The sequence below is a fragment of the Rattus norvegicus genome, chromosome 13 (assembly GCF_036323735.1).
Source record: "Rattus norvegicus strain BN/NHsdMcwi chromosome 13, GRCr8, whole genome shotgun sequence".
Classification (NCBI taxonomy): Eukaryota; Metazoa; Chordata; class Mammalia; order Rodentia; family Muridae; genus Rattus; species Rattus norvegicus.
The window spans coordinates 94,122,893-94,146,499 of record NC_086031.1 but is presented as its reverse complement, the minus strand read 5'-3'; the positions used below and the strand labels follow the sequence as shown (position 1 = coordinate 94,146,499).

The window sequence follows — 23,607 nt, the reverse complement described above, 5'->3', positions numbered from 1 at the left end:
CCTCCCTCCCTTCCTCCTTCCCCCTCTCCCTCCAGCGCCCTCACACTTTCCCCTTTATGTGCTGTGGACTGGAGGGCTTGCCTTCTTCCCACACTTGGCTCTAGAAAGTGTCTTTTCAGATTTCAACCTACTAATGGTGCTTCCAAGGCCCCACCCCCAGTGACCCAGAGACAGCACAGATGGGCCAACTACCCTGCGTGCTGGCCACAGGTTATAGCTGCGCCCTCCCTGCTCCTTATGTCCATGGCGGGCTAGTGCTGCAGCCTCGGGCAATAGCTCTCTTTCAACCTCCTTTCATGAGCAGAAGTCTGCCCTTCCTGTGGCTCCAAGCAGTGAGTTTGGCCGGAGCGTCCCATCTGGGCTAGGGGTCTTTGATTTTGTTTACTTGGGAAGAGCCAAAGCTCCAGTTACTATTGCCTGGTTCCAGCCCCAAATCCCATAAGCCCGTGGCTTCCGCTCGGCTCACAGCTTCGCATTTCTGTTCCAGTTTTGAACTACAGAAGTATTTATTTAAATTTTAATCTTGATAAACTTCGTCATTGCTGCACGCTTGGAGGAAAGATGTGTGAAAGTGCAAACTTTGAGGGCTGCCTGGACTTGATCTGCGTGCAGACCCCCTTAGCAGATGGAAAAGCCTGCGGTGGACGCCTTCACTTCTGTTGTTAGCTCCCCTTCTGTCCTTAACTCCCCTTCAGACGACAGCGGATTTTAGAATATTATTTCATAAATAAGCAATTCTTTAATAAGTGCATGATTACTGCGTAGTCGAGAATAATAGTTCTTCATCTAGAAGTATAGTTCAGTGGTAGCGTGCTGGCCTAGAATATGGGAGCCCTGGATTCTGTGCCCAGCACTGAGAAGAAAAAAACAAAAACAAAAAAACCAGCAATCGTCTCTTAAATAATTTTTCCTTTCATCTGCTTATCTAATTAACTTACCAAGTGATCTAATTCAGTTGTTATGGTGTTGAAAATATTAAACGTTTTACCTTTTGCCAATCTTCGTAGTACAGCAATATTTTATTTTATTTTATTAAGAAAAAAAATTAAGGAAAATCTCTCAGTCCCTGAGTTCTGGAATTTTCTAAGGACTTTTTTTTTTTTAACCATGTAAACAAGCCCAGGAGTAAATGAAATGTGGTGTATTGCTTATACTTCCTGGAATTTCTGCAGCCATTGCAGAATTACAGCATCTCGGGGCTGGGAGACATTCTTCATATGACCACACTGTATCTTTTCTCCCTGTTGGTCTGCATCGAATTTGTGAAGGTTAGTTACTAACTAATGGGCTAAGACTTTAGAGAATTCTGTGGCAAGGTAAGAGGCCACTTCAAAGGGAGTTAAGACACCCAGCTGGCCCCTTTGAAGAGAACTCAGACCCATGAAAAATCTCTCGAAACTTTCCTATGGAATCCGGAAGGAATGGGGAGGGAGGCCCCCTCCTCATCACAAATGGGGCTGTTTTGCACATGGCATATCGGTACACGTTTAATAAATGACTGCCAAAAAAAGAAAAAGAGAGGCTGGAGGATGGCTCAGAGAGCATCTGCTGCTCTTGCAGAGGACCCAGGTTCTATCCCCAACACCCACATGGCGGTTCATGGCTGCCCTAACTCCAGCTCCAGGAGATCTGATGCCCTCCTCTGACTTCCTCAAGTAACAGGCACTCATGTGGCACACGCATACACGTGCAGGTGAAATATTCATATATAAAATAAAATAAATAAATATAAAACCAATTTTTAAAAAGAAGACCAAAAAACAACCAAAGCAAACAAACAAGCAAACCCTGTGGCAGTGTTTGTCAATTTCTCCCATCATGGCTGAATTTAAGCTATCAACCTGCCATTTTTGTTTACAGAATTGGACAGAGTTGCCCACAGTCTGTTCTCTGGGCTGGTAAGAGTCAGACTCAACATAAACCATACCAAATCCAGATCTCTCCACACCTCCACTTCACCTCTCAGAGGGACTGAATGGTTTGCACCAGAGATAAAACCCTTCCCCAGTCTACAAGTCCCCACACTGTCCTCTCTTCTCCTAGGCTTGGGTGAACGTAATACACACACCAGACCTTTCTTCCTATCGCTTCCTCCATGTATAAGAGACACTTCTCCTTCTCTCCGGAGCCCATTTCTCTCTTCTCCCCACACTTTCACTGTATGATCTCACCCAGTCCTGTAGCCTTAATACCGTCAAGTGCTGTTAACACATAGATATCCGTCTCCATTCCAGACCCTTCTTCTTATCCAGGCTGATGTAAGCCAACTGGCTGCTCAAATACCTCAACAACTCGTACTTATCGAAAGCAGAAGTTTTACTCTTCTTCCTCCTCCTCTTCCTCTTCCTCCTCTTCCTCCTCCTCCTCCTCTTCCTTCTCCTCCTCTTCTTCCTCCTCCTCTTCTTCTTCCTCCTCCTCTTCCTCCTCTTCTTCCTCTTCCTTCTCTTCTTCCTCCTCTTGTCTTCTTTGTCTAAACAGAATTCCCTCATGTCTGTCCATTTGCTGAAGTCACAGACCTACTAGGCTTTTGCAAAATGTCCCTCCCATATTAGTCAGCCATTTCGATATACTTTCTGCTCCACTCGAAATGTTTCTCAGCTCTCTCTGTGCCTCATCAGCCCTCTCATCTCCAATGCTATTACCAGAGCGCTCCTAAGCCCCATCTCAACCTCTTCTGCCCTCCTGCCTGTGCCCCCACCCCCTCCCCATGGCTAGAGAGATTTTGGAGAACAATGCTTATGCTGTTCTAGCTTCCCATTGTAACCATTCATTCATTCATTCATTCATTCATTCACAACAATAGGGCTGGAACCCAGAGTCTCACACGTAGTAAGCAAGCAAGCACCTACCACTGGGCTATACTCCAGCCCCCATTGTACTCAATTAAAAGTAAAGCACAACCCTGTGGCCTTCAAGCACCTTCCTACATGATTAGAGTTAATTTTCATTTTGTTTTCCCATAAGACAGGGTCTCCCTATGTAGCTATGTAGCCCAGAACTCATTATGTAGACCCAGCTGGCCTTGAACTCACAGAGTCAACCTGCCTCTGTTCTGCCTCCTTTAATCGCAGCATGTGAGATTAAGGCATGCAGTACCATGCCTGGCTTACTTAAAGTCTTTAGCTCCACCTCCTGCCATTCTCCTATTTACTGCTCTGTAGTCGCTTGGAATATTTCAGTCCTAACACACAGTTTCCTGTCTCACAGCCTTTTCCTATACAATGCTATCTCCTCCCCATGATCTCCTACCTAAAATCCATCATCTTGGGGGGGCTGGAGAGATGGGTCATCAATTAGGAGCAATGGCCACTGTTACATAGGACCTGGGTTCCATCCTCAACATACACACACACACACACACACACACACACACACACACACACTCGGGGGGGGGGGGGACGGGGACAGGGACAGGGAAAAGGAGAAGGAGAGGAAGAGGGAGAGGGAGAACAGCTCACAACCACCTGTAACCACAGACTCTGATGCTCTGATGCCCTCTTCTGGCCTCCTCAAGAACTGCATATACATGGTACACATACCTTTTCATGAGCAAGTAATCTTACACATAAAATTAAAATAATTAAGTCTTTAAAAGTCTTCATATTCTGCCCCCAACTTACCTCTTTGGCCTTAGCTCTTGGTGTTTTGTTTTGTTTTGTTTTGTTTTGTTTTGTTTTGTTTTTAGAGAGGGCTTCTTAGTCTCCTGATCAAAACCTGGTACCTTCTCATGGCTTCTGACGGTCTGAATGGAAATTCATTTCCCCCATGGAGTTTCATATTATGTGTAGTCCCAAGCATTGAACTGTTTGTTCATTCCACATCTATAGTCCCCTAGTCAGCTGGGAGCCTGGGGAGTGCCAGGGCTGTGTCTGGTAAGCTTATTTAAGTCAAGGTCATAGCAAGGGCTCAATGGATAAGCGTTAGTTGGTAAAATGAACAAATAAATAAAATTAATAAAGCATAAGGTTTAGGTCGTGTGTGTCAGAGTAGTTATGGGAATTGAAGATCTTAGGATAGTGTCACTGGGGGCAGGAGGGAACGATTACAGTTCCTTTAATGAAAGGACTCCTAACAATATAAAACTGGCTGATTTGTCCCTAGAAAACAAACCAAGGAGAAGAAATGATTCCTCAACCATGATTATAATCAGAACAAACGCTCAAGTAACGCTCCCACCAAGCATGTTTAATTCATCCAGTAGGGCCCCAAAGTCCCTAATGATTGTGTTTAATAGTTCTCTCAGTCAGGGCTTCTATTCCTGTACAAAACCTCCTGACCAAGAAGCAAGCTGGGGAGGAAAGGGTTTATTCAGCTTACACTTCCACACTCCTGTTCATCACCAAAGGAAGTCAGGACTGGAACTTGCACAGGTCAGGAAGCAGGAGCTGATGCAGAGGCCATGGAGGGATGTTACTTACTAGCTTGCTCCCCCTGGCTTGCTCAGCTTGCTTTCTTATAGAACCCAAGACCACCAGCCCAGGGACGGCACCACCCACAATGGGCTGGGTCCTCCCCCCTTGATCACTAATTGAGAAAATGTCTTACAGCTGGGTCTCATGGAGCCATTTCCTCAAAGGAGGCTCCTTTCTCTGCGATAACTCCAACTTGTGTGAAGTTGACACACAAAACCAGCCAGTACAACAATATACAAAAAAAAAAGTGGTTTTAATGATTTTATGGGGTCAGCAGACAGCATGAGTTGAGTATAGGAGCACCTAGAAAAGCTATCAATTGTTAGACAAATATATGGTTATTATTAGACAAATGTATAGATAACATACAGTATAAGTATGGCTGTATGATAATCATGACCAAGGGAGACACTTTTGGTCATTCCTGTCTTCACCATGGTTCAGTATCTCCCATGATCCTCTTCAGAGTTGAGTACTGTACTGGCTGGTTTTGTGTCTGGTGACACAAGCTGGAGTCACCAGAGAGGAAGGAACCTCAATTGAGAAAATGCCTCCATACAATCTGCCTATAAGGCATTTTCCTAATTAGTGATTGATGGGGGAGGGCCCAGCCCATTGTGGGTGGGTCCCTGGGCTGGTGGTCCTGGGTTCTTTTTTTTTTTTTAAAGCAAGCTGAGCAAGTTGTTAAGCAGCACCCCTCCATGGCTTCTGCATCAGCTCCTGCTTTCTGCCCTGTGTGAGTTCCTGTCCTGACTTCCTTTGGTGATGAACAGCAATGTGGACGAGTAAGCTGAATAAACCCTTTCCTCCCCAACTTGCTTTTTGGACGAGGTGCTTTGTCACAGCAGCAGATCCTGCAATGAATGGCTCAGTTTGCCTCTTTCCTGGCAAGTCCTGTTCTGCTTTAGCTTTGTTGTACGTTGCTGAGGTGGACCCTTGGGTTTTCTGAAAGAAGAATGCTGTTTCCTATGGGTAACCTGATCTGCTAAGTATGTGACGTGCGAGGTCTGTCATGGGACAGACCTTACTGCATCTCTGATCTGTCGCTTGCTGACATGAATGGACTTAGGTTGAATAGCACTTCCTGCTCTGTATGGGTTAGGATATGTTGTATATTAGAACAGCTTGTGGTAAGACGATGTTAAGGTCTAACTTTCCCCTGGCAAGTATTAATGATTTCATTAAAGTCTTCCACCTCTGACCCCTGTGCCCAGGGTGAACAGACCTCATGCCTTGGGCTCACCATACACCTCTGGGCTTCAAAACCTTAGGAGGGAGGGGGGAGACTTTGCTTTTGTGGACCAGGTTTGCAGGGTTTTAGAGGACATGGAAATTCCAAGTTTCTAATCCCAAGAGTTCATCCAAACTGCTGGGTGGCCTTCCACAGCCCTCTCCAGTCAGCCAGTCTTTCACGTTAGCCTCGTGTGAGGGAAGGGCAGTTCATAAAAAGAAACAAACCCAAAATCTTCCAATCAAGTCAACAGCTCTGACCTACATCGAGAAGAGACTCAAAGCCTGTGCATGGTCAGTCACGCCGGAGGTTTGCTTTTGGTAAAGCAAGGGGAACGGTGTATGATTTTAACATTCACGCATTCCAAGCCAGGGCCTTCCAAAGCTTCCTTCCCAGCCAAACCTGATAGCAGGAGCCAGGTCTAAAAAAAATTTTCCAGAGAGCAGATTTTGGCATAGGTTATCTTTAATTCTGCAGAGAATCAGGCTCAAGCCTGTTTTTGTTTTTGTTTTGTTTTAAATTTTTATTTTTATTATTTTAAAGAACACCTTCATTCCTTTTGCCACAGAAACTCACAGACTACATTTGTTTGTTTGTTTTCAGATCACAATACATAATTTTTCTCAGACAGATGTTAGGAACAGGTCTAAATTTTGAGATTCTCTCTCTCTCTCTCTCTCTCTCTCTCTCTCTCTTTCATTCTTTCTCAACTTAAAATTCTTTGTTGGAGCTGAAGTCTGACTCTATTTTAAGAGACTTGTTCTTCTGATGTGATCATTAAATCACTTGGGGGGGGGGGCGCAGTCCAAGTCTGACTGTTTGGAGAACAGTTACCACATGCCGAGTGGCAGAAAAAAAGGTTTTAATTTTAATGATCAGCCCTGGACAACAGCCCATGGGCCCAAAGCTCTGCCACTCAGAGACACCATCAGTCACTGCTCTGTTTGGGAGAGTTTTATGAACCAAAAACAAAGCAAAACAAAACGAAACAAAACAAAACCACTGCAAGTGTTCTAGTTTGAGAGGAATGTCCAGGAAGATTGCCCCTTTTCTCCTCACAACGTGTGATTACAGAAAGATGGAAACCCATGCGTTCTGAGGGTGCAAGCCTGCAGGCCTGAAAGTGCGGTGGTGATGTAAGGGACTGACTCAAGGCTCCAGAATCCATGTAAGGGCCACAGACCTCATTCTAAAATGGATACTCCTTTGGGCTTCTCAGTGTGAGTCTGTGAGGGTCATGGAATCAATGGGGCTCTGTCTGCCCTAGAACTCCAAGTTCTGGCAAACAGGAACTGGTTTGCCCAGTAGCCACAGGAGCTGTCTGTGTTATAAAGGTTAGGAGTTCAAATCCTGTGGGCTTGCTCCTGGGCTCACGTGTGCACACATCGTTGAAGAAGCAATAACACTGTGCTGTGTAATCTAGCTTACCCACAGCTAAGTTCTAGCTATGATCAGTTAAGCAAATATTTCCTGTGGAATTCTTTACCTCAAGTTTTCTGGAAGGCACAGGGAAGCTCAGTTTTCCACTCTTCCGGCTCCTTGCAGGGTAGGCAGCCCTGACTTACACCACCCAGATGCAACCGGTTCTCCAGTCTTTTGACACTCCAGCAGCACACGGTCTCCCGACCCTATTTCTCTTCTAACTGTTCATGAAAATAATAATTTACAGATATAAAGGCATGTCCTTCAGACTGATAATTCCTTAGAAATAGGCATCGCAGACAGAAAGTACAACCTGTATTAGAGTATGTGATTTTGGTGTATATAATATATATATGATATATGTTACATAATATCTTGTTTTCATTGTGATTGACTATTTAGAAAACAGTTTACATATATGGTATCCTTTTGTCATCATAGTCATTGAATAAGGAAAGCACGTGCCCATTCTACAGGCAAGGCAAATAATGAAATGAGAAAAGGCGGGCCAGTGAGCCTAAGCTAGACAGGATAAGTAAGTCCTGGAGCGCTGTTACACAGCAAAGTGCCTAAAGATAGTGATTGTGTTCCATATTGAAAAGAGGTGGAGGGGTTGGGGATTTAGCTCAGTGGTAGAGCGCTTGCCTAGGAAGCGCAAGGCCCTGGGTTCGGTCCCCAGCTCCGAAAAAAAGAACCAAAAAAAAAAAAAAGTGCACTGCAAGAAAAGAGGTGGGAGATGCCGAAAGTGAGAGCTCAGACTTGTAATTCCAGCAGTTGGGAAGCTGAGGCAGGAGAATTGTAAGTTTGAAGCCAGCCTGGACTCCAGAGTGAGACTCAGTCTCAACAACGACATTAACAGCAACAAAAAGGTGGGAGAAAGTAATCGCCTATTTTCTTGACAAGAAATGAGAGAAAAGGGCCACTCTCACTCGCACATCACGCCGTGCACACGTGTGGCAAAGCATCACATGAATGCACACAATGCTGTGTATCCATCTTCAATGCTTTAAATAAAGAGTAGGAACCGGAAGGCAGCTCCATTGAGAGGCAGCTTGCTCAGCATGCAGGCAGCCGTAGGCTTGAGCGGCAGATATGGTGGTGCATACCTGCGACCCCAGCACTTCTACAAGCAAAAGGATCAGAAGGTCAGTGGTATCTTTGGCTATCTAATGAGTTCAAAGCCAGCCTAGGATATATGAGACTTTATTTCTGAGAAAAAAAAAGCTTTAAATAATAAAATTTTTAAAAGGGGGATAAAAGAGTGAAATCCAGAGAGGTTAATAAGCTTTCTTAAATGGACTGGGGTGCAGTTTAATGAGCGGGCGCTCGCCCAGCATAAACAGGACTCTTTTAAAAGAAAAGGACTCTTCTTGAAAAGGATATTTCCCTTCTCAACATAGACTCTGATGCTAATTTTTGTAGCATCATCATGCCCTTAAAACATCAGACATGTTAGCCACATTATATTCAACAGTATCTTAGGCAACGGCCACATATGTAAACTACAGATGATGATTCCATTGGTGACTCAATATAATTACAGCCTTGCTCCTAAACCCGGCCTTTCTGCACACTCGGATCATGTGATAGACATCGGATTGCCCAGCCCTTGGTGGGTCAGTAGGGAGTAGACGTCACTGGTGATCACCAGCTCACATATGTAGGGACAGTTTCCCGGGAGTGATCCGTCCGCAACAAGAGTCACTGGGAAGGAAATGGCTGGAGTCCTAATTTAAAAGACAGGACTTCCTGTAGCAGCAACTTCAGGTCCCAGGGCTGGGATGTATCTAACTCCAGGCATTCTCAGAGCAAGGGGGCACAGAGGGCTCATTATCTCCCGTCATTTGTGGACGAATAGTGAGGACTTCAGTACAAGATAACTTAATGACCCTACTTCAGCCATGTACGCTGTAGCTGTGTACTCTGTAGAGACTCCAGGGATAATCAGTGTGTCCTTTCTTTACAAGAAAGAGCCTTATAAGACGGCAGGGACACTACAAACACAGCTCCACAAAGCAGAATCTAGAATGAAGTGTGATCCTGGAGGAATTTGTTTTTTAGGAAGTAGATTTGATCCTAAGGCAGGGACGTGGGTCACTGGGACATGGCTTGCTTAGGATATGTGAGGTCCTGGGTTTAACTCCCACCTGCCCCCCAAGTAAATAAAAATAAAACAAAATAAAATAAAATATATAAAGGGAGCAGTTCTTCTGTATTGAGAATTTACTGAGTTGTAAGGCCAGAGTTCAAGTACGATCTTTGACACTAGCTAGCTTGTGATCTTGAGAAAGTTCTGTGTGTGTTTTAGTTTACTTCCCTGTCTCTGGAGATCAAATGGGACTGTATTAAGGGTCTATTTGGATGGTAAAGGGCAAACTTCTCACCCTAAAACTTGTAAATTAGCTCGAGGGCTAGTAACAGTCAAAGGTGTAACAACACACACACACACACACACACACACACACACACACACACACACAATGACATCTGCTTTGCCTACTGACTGTCCCCACAGCCCGTGTAGTACAGAAAAGTCCCCTGCACAGTGCTCCCACCCTTCTCCCTCAGCCTACCTACTGACTTCCCTTCAGAGAATTCCTTACAAGGACACAAAGCTCGGGAGAGGAGCCCTGCATTGTCTCAGTCTTTTTAGGAGTCAACAGGCTCCTGTCCTGGGAGATCCCTTGGGTTCAGTAGTCTTCCTGTTGTCATGACCTGGACATTCTAGCATATTAGTGACTAAACCTTGTCTATTCCGTGACAGTCAGGGGGACTCAGTCCCAGGTGCACAGGGCCACACCATGGTCCTTTCTGTCTCCTCAGACAACTGATCTTCTGCTTCTAAATTGTGTTCCTAGAAGAAAACCAAGATCCCACATCAACCCTTTAGGAATAGATCCAACCCAGAGAGACAGACTTGATTGGTTTTCTTGTTTCCACTTCTGGGAAGCATAGTGCGGATCCCAACAGAAGAATCTCATTACCTGGACCCAGAATCTACTTCCTGCCGGGTATGGTGCTCCACTGAGGAGGTCGAGACAAGAGGAGGGTGACTGGAAGGCTAGCCTGGGCTACATTGTGAAACTATAGACGAGAGAAAGAAAGGAGAGGAGAAACCCCTCTTCTGTGAATTTGCTGCTGATCCTCAGACCGCCCCAAGCAACCATGAAAACTTCACATTTACTGACGTTGAAAAGGCTACTTATAGGGGCTGGGGATTTAGCTCAGTGGTAGAGCACTTGCCTAGGAAGCGCAAGGCCCTGGGTTCGGTCCCCAGCTCCGAAAAAAAGAACCAAAAAAAAAAAAAAAAAGAAAAAAGAAAAAGAAAAAAAAAGAAAAGGCTACTTATTGTTCTAAAAATTATTTTAATCTAGAGACTGCATAAAGCCAGTGTCCAGAAGTTTTTAAATTATACCACACCCTGAGGTGAACAGATCCTGACCCAGTCCAAAGCAAAGGGATTTTTTTTTTCACTCAGTGATCTTGGCTTCCAGTTCCACAATTAAGATTCCACTCCCAAGTGGCTGCCCCTCTATCTCCCAGTTGCCCAGTGTAGGCTGGCATCTAAATGTTGCACCTAAGACTCCAGCAAGGGCCACAGGAATACCCATTTGTTCTTGAACTTCATCTGGACTCTGCCTCAGTGTCTGAACATTGACAAGCAGAAGATGTGTTCCCAATCAAGGAAGTTACTAAAAAGATCCAGGTTTACATTTTCCACGCCTTTCCCACTCCCTGAACTTGCAGGGAGGGCCCTTCTTGGGGTTGGCTTCTCTAAACTACGCATTCATCAAAGGAAGGAAAAGAATTCCCCAAACACAGCTATTCCCTCACTTCCCCTGGTCAGCCATCTATGTGGCTAACACACTGGCCTTCTAGTTGTTCTGAACACAAAAAGCAAATCTTAGTTTATAATTTAGTGTGATTTTCATTGATCGAGGTCAGTTCTATATTTTCAACCACATGAAAGTCGAGTCCTTTCCATATCAGGAACTGAGGTGGAAGGCAGGCCCCACTGTGTGTCAGCTTTTGGAGGAGGCTTCTCTGCTGAGCACTGCTCTGGGTCCTGCCTTGCCACGCTCTTGCGGAACCAAACATGATAGACACACCTCTTGGTGAATCCAAAGCCAAAATAAGCATGACTCTGATGTAACCAAGTGGACAGAGATGAAGTACGTGTAATGAGAGTGTGGGAGAGGCTCTTCGGATGGACATGTAGGGATTGGCCCAGTCCATTCCTAAGCAAGCTCAGCTTACAGTCATGGAGATTAAAGTGATGGACAAGAGTGCTCTGGGCATGCTCAGCTTGGACCATGCGGTTTAGCTGAAAATAAGGGAAAGGAAAGGCTACTCTGAAGGTGACTTAACATGGGAGTCTGCCTTTCTTCAAAGCCTGCCTTGCCATATGTCGGCTCTGTAAGTGATATATATATATATATGTGTGTGTGTGTGTGTGTGTGTGTGTGTGTGTGTGTATATATGTATAAAGAGAGACAGACAGACAGACACATAGATAGATAGATATAGGTCATTAGGTACAGAAATATATATATATATATACATGTATGTATACATATATATAATGGATAGAGACAGACATATATATACACACTTATGATAAAGGTCTTTAGGTACAGAAATATATATATATATATATATATATATATGGAGAAAGAGAGACATATATAGATATATATATACATACACAGTTATGATAAAGGTCACTAGGTACAGAAATAAACTGCAATGATGTCAAGTGTTGAAACAGAATATAATGTTATATCATCATAAAATTTACTTATAAACATATGAACTGTTTATTTCTGGATTCCCTTTATTTTATTATGGGTGACTGCTGTACATAAACATGCACATCAATTATTCTTGGCTATTTGATCTTTAAATGCCCTTCTTTGTAAGGAATACCCAGAAAAGGAGAGGTGGGACTCCATTCCTCTTGCCTGTCCATTCAGAAGCCAGCACAAGGCTGGGCCCTGGCTGGTTAGAGGGCCCATGGGGAGGCAGAAGTCATCTGTGGTGGCTGTGTCAGATGAACTGAATGCGGGCAGACTTGTGATGGGTGTACCGGCTCCCAGGGACCAGCAGCATGATGGCCATGGTCCAGCAGCGACACCCTGGTGGCATTATCTCTGTGGTCGGATCTTTCTCCTGGTCATTCAATGTCTTTTGCTTTAAAAATAAAAATTAATAACCCTATTAAAAAATGGGGTTCAGAGCTAAACAAAGAATTCACAGCTGAGGAATGCCGAATGGCTGAGAAACACCTAAAGAAATGTTCAACATCTTTAGTCATAAGGGAAATGCAAATCAAAACAACCCTGAGATTTCACCTCACACCAGTGAGAATGGCTAAGATCAAAAACTCAGGTGACAGCAGATGCTGGCGAGGATGCGGAGAAAGAGGAACACTCCTCCATTGTTGGTGGGATTGCAGACTGGTACAACCATTCTGGAAATCAGTCTGGAGGTTCCTCAGAAAATTGGACATTGAACTGCCTGAGGATCCAGCTATACCTCTCTTGGGCATATACCCAAAAGATGCCCCAACATATACAAAAGGCACGTGCTCCACTATGTTCATCACAGCCTTATTTATAATAGCCAGAAGCTGGAAAGAACCCAGATGCCCTTCAACAGAGGAATGGATACAGAAAATATGGTACATCTACACAATGGAATATTACTCAGCTATCAAAAACAACGGCTTTATGAAATTCGTAGGCAAATGGTTGGAACTGGAAAATATCATCCTGAGTGAGCTAACCCAAACACAGAAAGACATACATGGTATGCACTCACTGATAAGTGGCTATTAGCCCAAATGCTTGAATTACCCTAGATGCCTAGAACAAATGAAACTCGAGACGGATGATCAAAATGTGAATGCTTCACTCCTTCTCTAAAAGGGGAACAAGAATACCCTTGGCAGGGAAGAGAGAGGCAAAGATTAAAACAGAGACTGAAGGAACTCCCATTCAGAGCCTGCCCCACATGTGGCCCATACATATACAGCCACCCAATTAGACAAGATGGATGAAGCAAAGAAGTGCAGACCGACAGGAGCCGGATGTAGATCTCTCCTGAGAGACACAGCCAGAATACAGAGGCGAATGCCAGCAGCAAACCACTAAACTGAGAATAGGACCCCCGTTGAATGAATCAGAGAAAGAACTGGAAGAGCTTGAAGGGGCTCGAGACCCCATATGTACAACAATGCCAAGCAACCAGAGCTTCCAGGGACTAAGCCACTACCTAAAGACTATGCATGGACTGATCCTGGACTCTGACCTCATAGGTAGCAATGAATATCCTAGTAAGAGCACCAGTGGAAGGGGAAGCCCTGGGTCCTGCTAAGACTGAACCCCCAGTGAACTAGACTGTTGGGGGGAGAGCGGCAATGGGGGGATGGTTGGGAGGGGAACACCCATAAGGAAGGGGAGGGGGGAGGGGGATGTTTACCCGGAAACCAAAGAATTATTATTACGTATTAAATAAATTAAAAAAAAATTAAAAAAAAATAAAAATAAAATAAAAATTAAGCCAGGCAGTGGTGGTGATGACTTTAATCCCAGCACTTGAGAGGCAGAGGCAGGTGAATCTCTGTTAGTTCAAGGCCAGGCTGGTCTACAGAGTGAGTTCCAAGACAGCCTGGGCTACACAGAGAAATCTGTCTAGGGGAAAAAAATGAACAAAACAAAAATAGGACTACTGTGGACATAATATAAAGGGAGGTTTTCTTTATCAGATAACGTTGGGAAGCTCTGATTAGAGTTGACTGTGGCTTTCTTCTTTGTTTTGTTTTTGCAGTACTGGGAATCAAACCCAGGGCCTTGCACATGCTCGGCAAGCACTCTGCCATTGAACAAGAACCCCAGCACCGAACCTATTTCTTCCTTATGTCAACTTTCAGATCTGTCCCTTGCAGTGACAGGGGTGGGCCTCAACATATGCTCAGCAAGCCCTCTACCACTAAACCACACCACCAGCTCCAAGCTTTGAGCCCAGGAGGGGATAGTGGGACCCTCAGTGATGCACTTCCCAACTACAATGACTGCAGAGCTGCCTTGCTAAAGCTGCCTCTGGAAGGAAGGCAAACCACTCAGAAAGGTTAGCACTTCTTATTGTGACCGTCTGCTTCCTCCCACCTCCTTACTGAGCAGCCAGATCGAAGTGGGTGAGGGGAGGAAACTGGGATGTATTCTAGTCACATAAAAGTAAAATTTGAAATGATATGACAGAATGGGGCCCTGGAAGCTTCCTTTGCTGCTCCATTAGAATTTGTGAGAATGGGTTTGACAGCCTGCAGTTCATAGAGCTGTGTTTCTCAATCTGTGGGTCAAGACCCTCTTGGGGGGGGTGTCAAATGGCCCTTTCACAGGGGTCACCTAAGACCATCAGAAAACACAGATACGACTACTCATAACAGCAGCAAACTCACAGTTATGAAGCAGTGACAAAAATAATCTTATGGTTGGGGGGGGGTGTCACCAAAAATGAGGAAGTGTACTAAAGGGGCTCTCGTTAGGAAGGTTGAGAGCCACTGTCTGAGACCAGCATCACAGATTCACACCCATCTGAGAGGACTGAGGACATGCGGCTGCTGAATTCCATGGCTGTCTTGTCTTGGGGAATGTTGCTGTACAGTGGGTCTGCTCTCATTTAGGTAGAAAATCTAATGAATTTACCAGAACACTATATTTCCAGACCGAAGGTGATTAGCTCAATGTTGCCCAGTATCATGTGAACGCCTCCCCGCCCCACCCCAAAATAACAGTTATGACAATATTTAACGGGTGCAAACAAGGATAAATGAGACCAATGAAGGGAAAAGTAACATCAAAACCAGGAGACGGATCCTCACAGGGACAAGCATTTCCAGGAGAAATCCTACTCCGGACTGGACAGTGCTAGGCAGTGTTTCATCACTGTAACAAATTTAATCAATTTAAAAAGAAAGAAAAGGAAACATTATTTTGGTTCCTGGTTTCAGATGCTTGGTTCCTTGGTTGGCCCCAGTGCCTTGGGGACCGTCTGAGGTAGTGCACTGCAGCAGGAATGCAGGGTCTCCTCTAATTGCCTGCCTCCTAGTGACCAGAAATCTGAAGAAAGAAAGGGGAGTCACAAGCCACACACCCCAGCCACAGGGTTCCAAAAGCCACACCCCAGCCACACCCCCAGCGACCTTGTTTCCTCACACTATACTTGTGTTTGGAAGGTTTCACTGCCTCCTAATAGCACTAGAAACTGGGGAGCAAGCATTTAGCACATAGGCCTCTGAGGATCATTGACAATCTAAACTTAGTACTGCCCACTCCCCCTCCCCTTCCCTGGTAACTAGGGAGTTCTCAATCTGTGGGGTGTGACCCCCTTTGGGGTTGCACGAGCCTTTTATAGGAGTTGCATATCAGATATCCTGCATACCAGATATTTACATTACGATTCATAACAGTAGCAAATTATAGTTATGAAGTAACGGCCAAAATAATTTTGTAGTTGGAGATCACCACAACATGAGGGACTGTGTAAAAGGGTCGCAGTGTTGGGAAGGTTGAGAACCACGGTATTATGTGGTCAGTCTCAGTCGGCTCCTGAGTTTGAGCTCAGCCACAGCGTTAGCATGAAAACATGGCGTCTTTCACCAAGCCAACAACTCTGAAAGCCAAACTGTAATCTGAAAATGAGGAAAACAGGAAGTGGAGAGGATCCCTCAAATGGGCAATGTCTCTTCAACAAGCATCGCATTCATCACCTTGCTAGGTCAAAACCCAGTCATAAGACTACACCGGGACTGCTGCGGCTGGCGGCCGTGGAAGACACTAAGTATTTAGGAAAATCCGGGAAATACCAGAATTCAAAGCTACCTTCTAAAAACCATGTGGGGCCATTTCGTTTTACCTCAGTTGAAACTTCCATCAGGCTCATCTTTGGTGAAGTCTCGGGTTCCTCCCGTGACTGAACTGCTCCCCGTCCCTCAAGAGGGAAATGGAACCCGTGGTCGCCAAAGCTGGAGGGCGGCCCACGCTCATCTCCTCTGGTACAAACCCCTGAAGCCCACCCGACACCCGGAGAGTGATTGTGCTTCTCTCCTTTCTATTTCTGAACAGTGTTCCCATGGCATCCAGCCAGAGTGTCCACACCAGTAATGTCTAGAGGATTTATGCGGCCAGGCAGTCTTTGGATTTCTACACAGACCTAAACAGGAAATCCACACAAGGAAATGCCCTTTCTGTTTGCAGGCCAAATTCCCAGGATGCCTTCCCCAGAGTGCCTGTCTGGAACAAAACAAAGGCCTGGTACAACAAATGCCCTTCGATCCAAAGGCAAGGGGTGTCCTATCTGCTCCTGGACATCCCCTCCCCAATCCAGGAGGCCCTCTGCTCATTTAAGGAGAACAAGATTTTCTTTTCTCAGCCCTCAGTTTAACCTCACTCTAGCTGCTGATTGGGGTCAGTAAAGAGACACACATCCCTCTGGCCTCCAGCTAAGTTTCAGAGCATTTCACCTGGACTTCTACGGAGTCCATTAACCTGAGTCAGCCCTCTGGCTCCATTAGCGGTGCGCACCGTTCACATCTTTCTTGTTCTTTCCTCTCGTCGCATTTAGCACTGTGAGGATGCCTGAGGATCGGAGGAAAAGGTTGATTTAGGTTGAAATATGACTCAGCAGAAGACTCAGCTCGCCTGGCATATATGAGGCCCTCAGTTCTGTCCCAGGCACCAAAGGAAAAATAAAAGTTAACACCCAGGGTTGGGGATTTAGCTCAGTAGTAGAGCGCTAGCAAGCGCAAGGCCCTGGGTTCCATCCCCAGCTCCTGAAAAAAAAAAAAAAGTTAACACCCAGGGACTGCTGAGTTCCTCTGTGCTACTACTCCACATTGTGACAGCCATTCAGCCTCCCACTAGTCTCAACTTTGCAGCAACACCTAGTGACTGACTCTTCTGCCTGCTCCCCTCTCCTGAATCCAGACGCCCCAGCCCAGGAGAACATTGTCAAATCCTTCCAGTCCTCTGTGAAAGATTCAACTTTACAGAGACTGTGACTGAGCCGGACAGGAAGGAAGCTTGTGTCTCTGTCCCAGAATAGGACCCGTCTTGCTGGTGACCCTTTGCCCTCTCCTCAAGGCATCCCCGTGGCTGACCACCGAAAATAGACTCTATCGCTCTCCCCCCACCTCCCTCGGGAAAGAAGACCCGAGCTTCCAAGGAGCCAGCAACACCATCAGGGCTTGACTGTCTCAGAAATCACCAGATGTGGGGAAAAGGATAACATGTCATTTCCTTCAGCAAACAGTCTGGGCCTTTGTGCATTTCCTCTTGAGCCAACCCCCGAGGACACTGGGATGCAGTGAGAGTTAAGTACAAACCCTCTCCCCTGGCTTCTTCCTACTCTTGTGCATCCTAGCAGCCTCCCCTGAAACCTCCCAAGCTCGGCCCCTCGTTAAGAACTTTATTTCTATTATTTTGGTGTATCTATTTGATTTGGGGTGCTGGGGATGGAACCTGGGGTCTTTAAAATGCTACGCAGGTGGCATTGAGCTAATTGCCCAGCCCTAAGAGAATATTTTGCCCTCTGTATATATGAACAAGGAGTCAGAATAAGCTTTGAGTCAGTGGAGAATTTTGGAGACAAGATAAATACAAGAGTTGACGGGAAGGAAGAGATGCTGGAGGAGGGTTTCCGGAGATCAGACTGCTCACTCTTTCCTCTGTACCAGGGTTCTCCACGATGACCAACATGGTGATGTTTCTTGGGTTCTTGCCTTGCCAACCTAGCTCTACCAGGAAGAGGCCCAGCGGTCTCTTGGTAAGCTTTACTTAAGTTTGGAAACTACTGGTCAAGACAGAAAAAGCTTAAGAGTTGCCATGGTACCAAAGGACCAAAAGCTGATGTGGGATGGTTATCTGAAGGGGAGGTAGGTGTCTGGTACATTGCAGAGGTGAGAGGAAGGTACACTGGCTAGATTTATGTCAACTTGACACAAAGTATCACAAAGTATCTGAGGGGAGGAGACCTCGATTGAGAAAAAGCCTTCCTAAGATCGACCTCTAGACAAGCCCGTAGAGCATTTTCCTAATCAGTGATTGACACAGGAGGGCCCAGCCCACTGTGGGTGGTGGCATCCCTGGGATGGTGGCTCTAGGTTCTATAAAGAAGGTAGGCTGGGCAAGTCATGGGAAGCAAGTCAATAAAGCAGCATGTCCTCCATGGTCGAGAGAAGCATTAGCTCCTGAATCTAGGGTCCTTCACTGCCTGAGTTCCTGTCCTGGCGTCCTTCAGTGATGGCCTATGGTATGGAAATGTAAGCCCAATAAACCCTTTCTTCTTGGGTTGATTCTTGGTCACAGTGCTTTGACAATAGAAACCCTGAATAAGACAGGAGAGAAGAAAATAACAAGAGATAGTGGCAGGGCTGGGGATGAAGCTCAATGGTAGAGGACTTCCCTCACATGCACAAGGCTCTAGATTCAATTCAGTCACATACACACACACACACACACACACACACACACACACACACACACACACACAGGAGATAATAACAGAAACGAACAAAAACATAATTATGTCCATATTTCTGTGCATACCATACTAATTTACAGTACTTCTAAAACACAGTTTAATAATGTAAGCACATTTTCATTTAATAAAATGCATCATATGGGCCCAATTATATAAATGCATATGTGTATGAATTGGTGTACATGAAGAAATAGAACACCTCGCATTGAAACAGTAGCTGGACAACACCTCATGTTGAAACAGTAGCCAGACATAGTGGTTAGAACACCTCGTGTTTAAACAGTAGCCGGACATAGTGGTGTACACTTGATAATCCCAGCACCTGAGCAGCAAGGGGAAGAGGTTGAGGAGCTCAGAGTCATTCTTTGAGCTACATCCAGTTCAAGGCCAGCCTGAGCTGTATGAGACTCTGGCTCAAAAAAATGAAAACCAAGACTTTTATAATGACATCAGTCAACATGCCAACTCGGCTAGGGCAAACTTCACAAGCCCACCCCTAGACGAAGACTTACCGGCAACGGATGGCTACCAAGAGAGCGAGGCTCTCCAGACACGCCCATTGGTAGATTATCCAATCCCAATTGATCAGCACTAAACACAAGCACAGAGCAATGTTTAAATGGGCTCAGGAGGTCTTACATTTTCCTTGATATGATATGTATTGTGTCAGAATAATAATTACAAACAAAAAGGTCATGAATTTGAAGGGGGCACAAGAAAACTTGGAAGTGTAACTAGGAACAGTATTCATATAGGAAATTCTTGAACATATAAAAAGTATAAATTAAAGAAAAAGAAAATGGATAGTGGCACTCTTTTTTATTAAAGTGAAAAACAATGTTAGTTGTGATAATTGTTGGGACCAGCTGAGAGTTGAAGCCAGGGATTATGAGTTGAGGGGTGGGGGTGGGGGTGGGGGTGGGGAGTGGTGGCTGCATAGGTGTGTGTACGTGTCTGATTTTACTTCATCTTTATGCTTTCCTGTCAACCACACCCCCGCACTACTTTTTTTTTAACATAATAAATACAAAAAAGGTTAATGAAATGACAATCTGGTTAGATCCACATGGTCATTTAAACAAATCCATATGGCCTTCTCTAGGCCCTCTTTATAGCCCTCTCTATAGTCCTCTATATGGGTGTTTCTATGGCCCTCTCTATAGCCCTCTCTATGGCCCTCTCTAGGCTCTCTTTATAGCCCTCTCTGTAGCCCTCTCTATGGCCCTCTCTCTGGCCCTCTCTGTAGCCCTCTCTATGGCCCTCTCTCTGGTCCTCTCTCTGGCTCCCTCTCTAGGCCCTCTCTATGGCTCTCTCTATAACCCTCTCTCTGACCCTATAACCCTCTCTGTGGCCTTCTCAATGGCCTTCTCTATGACCCTCTTTATAGCCCTCTCTATAGTCCTTTCTATGGCCCTTTCTATAGCCCTCTCTAGGCCCTCTCTAGGCATTATTTCTCCAAGAGTTTGTCACACAATTAACTACACCTGTAGCACTTGTGGTCAAAGGAGTATGCAGAACATTGGATTGGGAAGCTCAAGTAGAAGCCAGCACAACAGGGAGAGTTGCAGAAAAATGTGAGCCTGTGCCCACCCTGGGGCACGTTCCTATGCTGGGGTATCACCTCCCACCTCGAATCTGGAGTACAAGGTGTTCTCAAAGAACCCATAATGACCTACAGTTCCGTTATAGCAACTGGCTCAGGAGTCTGGCAGCCTCTGGTTTTTTTACACTCTGATTTCCTAGCAGGGCCAGGCCCCAGGCAAACACAAAACAAAACAAAAACAGAGTCCCCAAAGGCCTAACAGAAAGGACAATAGCATGATGTAAGAGGGTCACTGAGAGCACTGAGCAGCCAGTGACTCAGCGCTTCTGCTCCATCAACACCAGCTGTAGCCTGCGGTGCTGACCGGTGGCCTGGTCTGGGCATGGAAAAACAAAGCAGACAGACAGACACACACAGAGAGACACACACCCTGCTGCAAACATCACAATGCCTGAAAAGTCTAACAGTTGAACCATATAAGAACACTGGACCTCAATTCTGTTTTCATCAACATCTTTCATCCAGATCCCTAAAAGGAGAGACACTGACAGAAGGGACCAACTCTCCAGACTGGAGCCGTTATCTGCCTTTAGGGTCTATCTCCTGTTAATTCTCCTGACTCTTCACCGCTCTTTTCAAAATACCTCAGGGTGAAGTTTGGTTAGTGTGGTAGATGTTAGAATAGGGTTCTCAAGACTTGGGAGGAAATTCCAGCCTTTCTGAGTCACAGGAGGGCCTGGGAGATTTCTGTACGGGCTACAGAAGAGAGTGGGAAACTATGCCACAAGCAGACACTGTCTGTAAATGTGTGTCTTATTCAAAGATGGTATCCACGGTGCTGGCGCCGCTTTCCCTGTGCCTCTGCTCCCTCTGGGCCCAAGGCAAGGAACTGTAGAGATGGGGCTGGTGCTAGAAGGGTCATCAACTACTTCCTCCCACCAAATCCACCTTTGGATCCAGCCTTACTCATTGAATGTGGCCCAAACAAGTATATCTTGTCACCCACTGCTCCTTTGAGAACTAGCTATGAGGAAAGTTCTTTGCTGTCGTTTGATTGGAAACTCGAGACAAAATAGCTCTTTTATAAAGGTGATTGCCCGATGACCTGATCCTATGATAGAAGATAAGAACCAACTTCCGAAAACTGCCCTCTGATCTCAAACACGACGGTGGTGGTGCTGTTGTTGATGATGATGATGGTGATGGTTTAACTCTGAGAACTCCAGGGCCTGGAGAGATGGCTCAGCACTTCAGGGCACTTGCTCTTGCAGAGGACCAGCACCCATGTGGCAGATCTCCAGTTCCACAGGTCTGATTCCCTCTTCTGTCCTCCCCAGGCATGTGGTGCACACACACACATGCAGACAAAACACTCATGCACATACAAAAGAAAACCTCCAAGGACTTCAGAATGTCCTTCTTCACTGTGAGGTATCAGATCATTGCATGGACATTTAATTTATACATATATATGTGTTTTTATAGTGGCTCTAAAGATGGAGTCCGGAGCCTTACTAAGCAAGGCTTTACCACTGACCTCTAGCCTGTGCGGACATTTCCAATCTCAAAGCATACTCTCATTTCAGAAACTAGGTGTCTTGGTCCAAGTATCCCTAATTGTTGCAATATTTATCCTCAGGTTAGTTCTCAGCGTTTCCCCTGCCAGCCTGAGGAAAGGACAGAGCTGGGAGATACATGTTATCTCCCTGGCTTGCTTCCCAGACTCCAGCTGGAGGGTGGAGAATATCCCTCAACTCCTCTATGCCAGGAGGACTCCATTCATTTGGCCCCTGCTCTCTTGGAAGCCCAGTGCTTTCACAAACGCAGTCCCATTTCCTCTTCCTCCAACAGCTCCCTCCTGAGGCTGCACACAGCTTTCTGGGAAATTCCCCCAAATGCAGGTCCCAGAGACTCATACCATGAAAAGAAGTAAAGGCCACACTTACAGATCTCTCCCATCTTCCCTGCCCAAAGCCAGCATTGATTGGTATTTTACCAAATGCTGTTGTGCCTGCAATAAATTTGTTAGCTACTCCCACACGAGGTCTCTTCGCGGGCCATGTCTGGAAAGCAAGGCTCCCCAGTAAAGCCACCATGAAGAATGCATAGGAGTGATGGCCTTTTCACTTGGGAAGGTCCCTGCAGTGGCTACCCTGGGTACGCTTGAGAGGAAGCTCAGCAGATTTCCCAGCGTCTTGAGGAAGCAACAATTTCCCAGGAATGTCATTTCTCAGCAGATGTGGGGAGGGAGCATGTCTGCGATTCAGAGATAGACAGAATTTTAGGGAGAAACCTGCTTAGTCCTACTCTGGGACCTAGAGGAGCCATGGCTTCCACTAGTCTCTCCCAGTGCCCAAAAGCAAGTAAGGTGCCCTTCCTCCAGAGCCTCCAGATCTCCAGCCCCACAAGCAGTGGGATGTCTGTGGCCCCATAGTCACCCATGGATCACTGGCCAATGAAGGTGTCAGACTCCGCAATGGTGATAACTACTTCCTAAGTAAGAAACAGAGAGGGGTGGCTCAGTATCTACCCGTTGTAGTGGACACTGTTGAAGGTTGGAAGAACCAGGAGGTCCTTTGCTCTCTGCCCACAATGGGCACACAGGCAAGGTTTTTAACTCATTTGCCTTGGCAACTTTCCCACTGTCGTGGAATGTACCAGACTAGGCAGGACGGATGGAGCCCAGCACAGAACACAGAGGGCCAGCTGCTGGCTGTGGTAATGACATCGTCCTCGAAAGGGGTAGACTAACACCGAAGCCTGTGATGCAACTGAGCTGTGCTTTGTCAACAGGCCAGTGAGTCAGTGGGTGACATGTTGAGCTCCTGAACTCCCAGCAGGTCTAGGTCCCTCAAGGCCCCCCTGAGAGGCTGCAACCTGGGTTCCTAAGCCAGGAAATGTTTCTAAATCAAACCCACTCTGTTCTCTTTCACCAGTGCCTTCTTCTTGGACTCATTTCCTTGTCTGAAAGTAGGTCTAATTGGATTTGTGTCTATTTCTACAGCCCCACATACAGCCCCATTAGTTTCTAATACCATTAGAGCCTTTCAATTATGTGAGACATTAAAGGAAACATGCCATTCTTAAAAATCTTTAAACGTCCATGCATACTCCCTTGACCCAGTTTCCCGTGTCCTCTAGGGACACAGAAACCCTGTCGAGGACACCTTGCGACTCACTGTAGAAAACAAGTCAGGAACGGCAAAGGGCAGGTAGCTTGAAACTGGGGAGGGACTGGACCAGAGAAAAGCCATTTTTTCTCTCCTACATCCCAAATGTGAGGAGTTGACGAACACTAGCTGTGCTATGAAAGGAAGGAAGGAAGGAAGGATGGATGGATGGATGGATGGATGGATGGAAGGAAGGAAGGAACAAAGAAAGAAAGAAAGAAAGAAAGAAAGAAAGAAAAGAAAAGAAAAGAAAAGAAATATTCATTGATTTATGAAAGTATTAACACA

The 23,607-nt window shown here is 45.7% G+C and overlaps 1 long non-coding RNA gene across 1 annotated transcript; it reads right to left on the bottom strand.

The window, feature by feature from the left end:
- Positions 1–11,878: 11,878 nt before the first annotated feature.
- LOC134481630 (uncharacterized) lies at positions 11,879–17,294 on the bottom strand. The gene is made up of 2 exons (XR_010057333.1): positions 15,982–17,294; positions 11,879–12,255 (listed from the first exon to the last, which is right to left on the bottom strand). It is a non-coding gene; the product is annotated as an uncharacterized LOC134481630 (long non-coding RNA).
- Positions 17,295–23,607: the final 6,313 nt, after the last annotated feature.